The sequence below is a fragment of the Trachurus japonicus genome, chromosome 11 (assembly GCF_045865225.1).
Source record: "Trachurus japonicus isolate A0001 chromosome 11, Traja_1.0".
Lineage (NCBI taxonomy): Eukaryota > Metazoa > Chordata > Actinopteri > Carangiformes > Carangidae > Trachurus > Trachurus japonicus.
In genome coordinates, this window is record NC_140917.1 from 24,517,781 (window position 1) to 24,526,931 (window position 9,151).

Consider the following 9,151-nt stretch of genomic DNA (forward strand, 5'->3'; position numbering starts at 1 on the left):
AAACTCTTTGTAGCTAGTTTTTCCTTTTTGGATTGTATTCTTACTGACACAATAAGGTGAATATTAAATTTCTCACACTATTGAAAACCCGTGAAGAGGAAGCATTTATCTTACATTCCAAAGCACCCTCTGTGTGGCTTTTATCATCTGGCCCATTTAAAGGCTTTTATAGGCCTAAGTACATTACTATCCTATATACAGGGAAGAAATAACCTCTGAGATCGTTCCAGCAGCGTTTCCTCTCATCTTGTTGAGCCTAAGGCAGAGGGGGAGAAAATGAAACCTGAAATCTGTGCATGTACAATAGAATGGTTTGACAGGTTTGGAAATAAGCTTATTTGCTTTCTTGCTGAGACTTGGATATGATTACCAAGACTACTCCAAAATCTGTTCATTAAATATATGAAGCTAGAGTCGGGAGACTTTAGCTTAGCTTAGCATTATGTTTGTAAACCACCATGTTAGTGTTGTTTCCGATGTTTTCTTTCTTTCTTTCTTTCTTTCTTTCTTTCTTTCTTTCTTTCTTTTAAGCCTAAAAAAACACATTCTTCTCAACAAAATGTGGAAACAAAGTCTGCCCATGCAGCACTTATTGTCCATAGAATCTTATTTACAACCAGTATAACAAGTAGATACAGACATTAGGCCTACCTCTAAGGTAATAGCTGGCAATATACACTGGTTAGGCATACAGTAACATTACAACCACCTGTCTAATATTGTGTTGATCCCTTTGGCAGCCAAATACACAACAAACTATATGACACACTGTGTGTTCTGACAACTTTTTATCAGAACCAGCATGAACTTCTTCAGCAGCTTCTCGTCTGTTGTATGGAACCACTCGGACCAGCCTTCTCTCCCCACATGCATCACTGAACCTTGGCCCTGACCCATGAACATGACTTCCTAGGACCAGGGGCGTGTCCAGACATTTTTGATAAGGGTGGCCCAAGTGGGGCACTGACTTATGGTGGGGTGGCATGATGCCTGAGCATGAGTGCCTGCGTGCACACATCAATCAATCAATCAATCAAAATTTATTTGTATAGCACTTTACAATAGCATCAAAGCAGAAAGATAATACATCAAAACAATACATGAAAACACAAGAAAGTGCTACTAGTGCTGCAGGGTGTTAAAGGCCCTCTAAAAGTGCATAGCCTACAGCAAAATAAAAACAGGCAAAATAGGTACATATTAAGAACAGGACTTCCCTAGTCAGAGTTAAAAGCTAATCTAAAAAAGTGCGTCTTTAGCTTCGATTTAAAAAGACTGAGGTCAGTAATGGTGCGAATGTTGGGTGGCAGTCTGTTCCACAGCCTGGGAGCTGCAACTGCAAAAGAACGATCGCCCCACTGAATCTAGACCTTGGGGCCTCTAACAGAAGCTGGCCGGAAGAATGGAGGGCCCTGCCATGATCGCGGACAGTTAAAATCTCTGACAGGTAGGAGGGAGCCAGCGTAAAAAACAAACAATAAAAGTTTTAAATCAATTCTAAAACGAACTGGAAGCCAGTGGAGAGACGACAGCACAGGGGTAATGTGTTCACGCCTGGACGTTTCTGTTAAAAATCGTGCAGCAGCGTTCTGAACGAGTTGAAGACGCAAGATTAAAGACTGGCTAAGGCCAACATAAAGTGCGTTACAATAGTCCAGTCTTGAACTGATAAAAGCGTGGATTGCTATCTCGAGGTCCTGCCGACTTAAAAAATTCACTTTGGCCAGGAGACACAGCTGAAAAAAGCTGGTGCTAACAACAGACCTAATCTGCTTATCGAATCTGAGTCCACTGTCAAATGTAACCCCAAGATTCTTTACATGTGGTTTAAAAAAGGGTGCCAGAGTCCCACACATGCACGACAGGACCCTAAACCTAACCGGTTGGATATAACAGCGCTCTTGGGCTGTTAATCACTTGGTGATATCAGATCATGCGTGCACACATTATGTACTCAAGTATGCACGTGCACACGTGCACACGCAAACACACACCCACACAGGTATTAGCCACCCGGTTTTGTCTGCAAAACCCATATCTATGTACTTCAATTACTAACACTGCAAGAAAATCTAGACCTACTAGTCAAAATACAGGAGTGGCAACATACAATTTTGATAGAAAACCTCAGTATTTTATTATTGAAAAAATAAAAAAGTTACTTGACAAAAGCCAGTATAAATGTAAAAAATGCCTCTGACTGGGCATATAGCCCATATTTCAGGGTGGCACCTGGGGTGGCCAATCAGATTTTAGGGGTGGCCCCCACCCAAGGCCACTGCCTTGGACCACTTATGATAGAGCTTGATCACTGTGCTGGTCCACAAGAGCTGCAGTTTTTCAGATGCTCTGAACCAGTCCTCTAGCCCTCACAGTTTGGTCCTTGTCAAACGGGGTCCAACACATCAACTTTGTGGACAAAATGTTAATTTGCTGCAGGTTATTCACTTCACCTGTCACTGCTCATAATATTATACCTGCACCCAGGCACAAAGTGACATTAGTTGAAATTGCTGGCATTTTTTATCAGAAAAATCTCATTGCAGGGGTCAAACAGGGTACACAGCTGTTATGTCATCCACACATTATTGCATAGCTGAGACAAGCACTGCGGCAAAACTGGCACAGCATCGAATAAACATTTAAGCAAACTAATCCATAGCCGTAGCTTCACAGAAGATTAATCTACGGTGGCTGCAATCGATGCCACTCTTAATTCACATATCTAATAAATTTCGTGCATAATGTGACCTGCCAGCGGTAATGTATTGGAGCAGTTGGGTGGAGAAATGGTGACATTAATTTTGCATTGTTCCTCCATCAGGATGTTCAGATAACAGCACTGAGTGCAGAGAGGGAGAGAGGCAGAGATCAAGGGGACCATAAAAACTTGGAGAGGATATAGAGCTAAGTTTAAAGTCCTATTGATGCAGGGGAATGATTGTGTGTGTGTGTCCTTCAATGTGCACACTTCTTTATTTCCCCTCCCTTCATTCTTGATGCCCATGTCACATCAGACAGACGCTATCTAAACTTGCTGCCGTTCAAGGCTGGAGACAAGAACAGAAGTGTGTGGCTCATTAGGCTCCATCAGCCTCTTCTGACAATCTACTGAGTCATCATCTGCCGCCACTGTTTACCTCATTCATTATGAAGCAGGAATCACCATTTTATTTGACATAACACTATTAGCTCCTGTGTGTACGTGGGCCGAAGTGTGTGAACACCTGTGATTGTGCACTCTCCAGAGCCCCAGTCTAATTTATGTTCTTGGTTCCACATGATGCCCAGGATGGGTGGGCGTGAGTGTGAGCATGTGTGTGTGTGTGTGTGCGTGTGTGTGTGTGTGAGGTTGTTGCATCCACAGCGCTGCTGATCCAGTCTCATAAACCAGCCTTGAGTGTGAAGGCCTGGGCCACATCCATTGCAATCTAACCTTGTCACACCACATATGCTGGAGGCCAGCTCCGGCCACCCACACCCTTCATTAGCATTTGAAGAGACAACAACAACCTCTCTTACCAAACTCTGAAGACACAGCTGTAAACTGATGATTATGTACAGTTAAAATAAATACATGTATGACTAAATCACGATGTCATATGAAATATTAAGAGCTGTGTAGACTTATCATTCTTGTTCCACTTCCTGGGAGTCACTGTTGCTGCTTTTTCACTGTTAATATTCAGCGCAAACCAATCACATACAGGGAGTAATGATCTGTAAAAGTGTTGGTGTTATAATTTCAAACTTCAACAGAGCCAGTAGTGGCTCGCCATCTCCCACTGCTTCCAGTTGTTATGCTTGGCTAAACAAATTGCCACCTGGCTTTAGTAACTTATATTATTCCTACATGGAACATATTCTTGAATACATTATTCTTGAATAGAATCAAAACAATTTTAAAGGGATAGTTCAACATTTTTGGCAAATTGCCTCATTGCCATAATCCGTCTAGTTTTAGCAGTAGGTTCGCTACCAGTGCAAGATATTTATAGAACGGTGGAGTAGAGCTCTGAGCTGCTCAGAGCTACGCTACGGACGCTCATGGGATTTCTTGGTTTCCTTACTAATCAAACTAATCAAATACACAATCCAACAACTCCAAAACGCACGTTACGAAATGGAGTTGTTTTCGAGGTAAATTCATGCAAAACCGCTGATGTGCTGATGTGCAGTTTTTTGGCAAGCAGTCTCTGCATTTGCCTCGAAAACAACTCTGTCTTGTAACGTTATTATCTGATAGTGTGGTGAATGTGCAGGTCACAACTTGTCCACGAGAGCGTTTTGGAGTTGTTGGATTGTGTATTTGATGAGTTTGATGAGGGAAACCAAGAAATCCCATTAGCCTCCGTATCAGCTCTGAGCAGCTCACGATTCTGCTCTGCTATTCTAAAAATAGCTTGCACTGACAATTAAAGGTAACAAACTTACTGCTAAGACTACATGGGCCAATTTGCCAAAATGTTGAACTTCCCTTTAACAAATATCGTGTAAACTGGTATTCTTGCATAGACTGGCATCAGGCCAAACTATTAGGAAACTAGTACATGTAATGTGCTGTTGGCTACACAACAGGCACTTCCAGTAGAGGCTACTTGAAACACACATATTGCTTTAGTATTTCTAATTTATTACTATGTATTCATTTGCAGGCCTTTTTGGACTGTCACTGTGTCTAACAACTGGTAACGATAGTCCTTGTGTGCTCCCTCAACACCAGTTCTTTGTTTGAGTGTGTGCGTGTGTGTGCAGCAGGCAGCACACGTCTGACTGGGGACCGAGACCTGCGTCTCCCCGGCAGCAGGTGAGTAAAAGCATCACACTGTTCAGACTCAGCTTGGAGAAAGGAGAGGGCTGTGATACAGCTTATAAATTGTCCTCAAATCAACAATTAATATCCAAGCTGTCAGTTTCATTACTTAGTATTCGTGTAATAAATGACCCAGACAGATGGGATTACGGTAAGTGGTCTTGGCTGTTAATATCATGAGTGTTTGAGTGGTAGAGTCGGGGCGGCAGTGGCTCAGGTGGTAGAGCGGGTCGTCCAATGATCAGAGGGTTGGCGGTTCGAATCCCGCTCTGTCCCGGTTGCTGCCGTAGTGTCCTTGGGCAAGACACCTTACCCACCTTGCTCCTGATGGGTCGTGGTTCGCGCCTTGCATGGCAGCTTCCACCATCAGTGTGTGAATGTGTGTGTGTGTGTGAATGGGTGAATGTGATGTACTGTAAAGCGCTTTGGGTATCGTTACAGGTATAGTAAAGCGCTATATAAATACAGGCCATTTACCATAGAGTCACCCTATTGCTCTTGGCCTTTCGTCATGAAAAGAAACAAAGAACAAAGAACTGGTGTTGAGGGAGCACACAAGGACTATCGTTACCAGTTGTTAGACACAGTGACAGTCCAAAAAGGCCTGCAAATGAATACATAGTAATAAATTAGAAATACTAAAGCAATATGTGTGTTTCAAGTAGCCTCTACTGGAAGTGCCTGTTGTGTAGCCAACAGCACATTACATGTACTAGTTTCCTAATAGTTTTTAAACCAATAGAAATACACATTAACACCAAGACACATCAGTGGTGCATTGAAAATATTTTATTTCTTTTCTGTGTTAATACATAATTAGACATTTATATTTTCATAGAAACAGTATATATATACACACTACCAGTCAAGAGCTTTAAAACACCTCGGTTGTTCCACCTGTTATACTTAATTGACATAATTCAATGTCTCAGTGTTTCTGAAAGTTGTTGAAGTAAATCTAATCTAAATGTGTCTTTCCTTGTTGTTTTCTTTCTCCATTCTCATAGCAATATGCTATTTCCTGCAGTACCTAGAGTATCCGTAATAATCCTAACAATGCAATATGTTCAAACACTGCTTTTGTGCAAACAGTGTATAAATCATCAACAAAGTTGGGGGCATCAGTAGGAACTGTTTGTGTTCATTTACGATGCTTTATTTACTTTGCTGCTACAGGAAAACTCTTTACAAACTTCTTGAATTTCAATAAAAACTGGAAAACGGAGGTGTTCCTTAAACAGCTTCTGACAGGTCGTGCATATACCATGGATGTGAACAATAGCAGAGTCATGCTAGCCCTCATGAACAGGTTTTATCCCATGGACATCAAAATGGACAACACAGACATGATTGTACATAAAACACCGACTCCATTATTCTGCTGTAAATCCATGCTTCTTGGTTATTTGCTTCGACATAAAGTACAAATATATGCCGTAAGTATACGGTCCCATTCTTTACTATGTGTGGGACCTTGGGGTAATTATTCAAAGTTCTCAGCAGTCACTTGTCCGGTCATCTACAGTACAGGCAAACCAGTGGGGATGAGTGTTGTGACTTTGACTAGCTTGTAGCCTTCTGACAACACAAGATTAATGCAGATTATGCAACCAGGAGTTTGGTTTAAGGCTGGGGTTGCTGACAAGCTCAGTGGGAAAAGACTGCACTATTTCTTACATTAGGATTATTTAAATCTTATAGTTTTATAAGTTGAGGGTTTTAAACATTCAATACTTTATCCTTTGGATACAGAACAACTGAGTGCTTGTTAGAAAAAAAAACCAACAGAATTATGATCCTAAGAAAAAAAACCTTAAATTTCCTGCAACAAATATTTGTTCTTAGAATCTGCATGCACATTCTGTAAGCATCCAGGACCTGTCAGGTTTCCACATACTATCCATTTCATATTTGCTCCCATGCTGAACCCTAAACCTTCGTGCTCAGACTTTGCCACCTAACTGTTTAAAATATCTCACCATACTGGAATGAACTTGGAGCTTTGACACCGTAAAGCCCACTGGGTGTCATGATCTCTCTCCCTCTGTGTCTGTCACTTCCAGCTTCATTCATTGTCTGACTCATCATGACCCCTCTCTTTCTCTCTCTCTCTCTCTCTTCTTGTCTTTAGGTCTGTGTTGGTCTCGGGCTCCATATTCGCACATACGGCTCATTGGACGTTCACCTTGAGCAGCTGTTGAGTCGCCTCCTGCAGCCTCAGATAGACAGAGACGGAGCTGTCTGGGCCAGACCTGCCTTCTGCTGCTGCTTCCTCCAAATGTTTCTGTTTGGACTGCAGCCAGCCAGAGAATGGACTTGGTGCATGAGTGACTGTTTAAGTGTTTGTGTGCGTGCGTGCGTGCGTGCGTACGTGCGTGTGCATGCCCCCGCTCGGATTAGACAAGTGTAGGGAAATCACCACTTCAGGTTCAATGCTATAACAGCTACAAAGCACATTTGCACTTTTATCACTCACTATATCAGATTTATGCTCAGTGATTCAGATGATGTTTACCCCGCATGCACCCAGTCTAATGAGAAATTTAGAAAAAAATGACTTTGGTATGAAGGTGTTAACCATGTTTCATCTGTTCAATCACTATCACAACAAGATAATGCGGTTATTTTGATTTTCAAAGGTTTGCTTAGTAGGAGGGATATTGTGTTTGACTTTTCCCTTTAAGAGAACAGGAGCCAGTGACATAAAGGCCCTGCCAACATGACTTTCACCAAGTACAGTAAACAAAGGGACATTGCTAACCTCATTCATGTCTGCTTAAAGCAAACAATCAAACAGATCAATCAGAGGTGAAGTGAAGAGCTGGCCGTCATATTGAGGCTGCAGATGCGGTAACGCCACATCTTTCCAGGCCGTCTCCTCTGGAGGACCGCTGCACTCTGTTGACCATGTGAGAGGTGACAGACATAGATGAAAGAAGAAGAAGACTGAGAGAGAGAATGAAGAAGAGAGTTCCTCACCTCTGCTCTGCCGGCCAATTACTGTGTGGAGTAGGTGTGAGTGTCAGAGTGTCTGTTTCAGGAAGTTACAGATACGGACGGACAAAGACCTTCCCTCAGAATCTGATGTGGGAAAAGTGTGTGTGTGTGTGTGTGTGTTTCAAAGCTATTTGACTGTCTGACAAGCAGATCTGACTGAGCTAATGACCCCCTCAGAAAACAGAAGCAGGCCACTTTAAATTACTGCTATAAATAATCAAGTTGAGGAATGGAAAGAATATGTAGAGCAAAGTGTTTTTAACGTCAGAATCCATCTTCCGGTCGTGACAGTGGAGTCTTGTCCTGCTCTTTTACATTCTGACTTCCTCAGACGCAACCAGCCATACTTTTGTAGGAAAAAGCTTAGCATTCAAATTCCCAGTGTCTATTTTGTTCTACCACCATGTCCCACTTCTGTCATTGTTTCTCAAATATAATATGCTTCAAAAAAACCACAAGTGTACTCTGTAGTCTCATTTTTGTTTTGGTGCAGGTGAAAAATGCTTCCTTCAGCTTTTTTCTATCTACAGAGCTAGCTGGCATTAAAAAAACCAACACAACACTGAAACCATTATTCATTCTACAGTGTCTTTCTTTTAATCTCTCTTCTTTCTAGACACTTTTATATCTTTTTATGGTTAGAGAGACTGGTACTGGATGAATGAATCTGTGATTATTATTTTTTCCATCATCCTACATTAAAAAGTAATCAGAGTTTCACTGCTGTGGTTCAAAGTTTGAGGATGTTTTACCTCTGACCACCACACCCATGATGTCATAGTGTCCTAGTACACAGGTAGCCTACATCGCTGTAGCAACGTAAGAGGTCAGCAGGTTGTGATGTAACTTGAAATAAATCAGGATGTTCTGTTTAAATTCTTGTTATATCTGTGAAGCTCAAGTTAAAGTGCTACCACAATATCATGAATTTTGGAAACTAATAAGGCTCAAGGTTAGCAGGTTTATCTGTAGCTAAGCTATATTAAGCTAGTGTTATTGTCATAAGCTAAATATACTGTCCCTGGTTAACTTTTTAATGTTTCCAGATATTAAAATGTGGACTATGTAGGCTAAAAGGATCTTTAAATTGCAAAATAGCAAACAACATGATGGACAGAGGCTAAGGCTAAATCTCACCCCAACCAAACAGCTGACGATTGACATGGAAGGCATGGAAATAAAAGTAGGCTACTGTGATCTTGTAGTGTAATAGGACTTTATGTGGGCCCAGGTAACTGGCTGTGGTCTCTTGTGGGTAAATTTCCCCAATTTCCCCTCCAACAAAGAGCAGGACAGAGCCACTAACATCATTAACCTACTGTAATCTCCCACAGCTTTCAC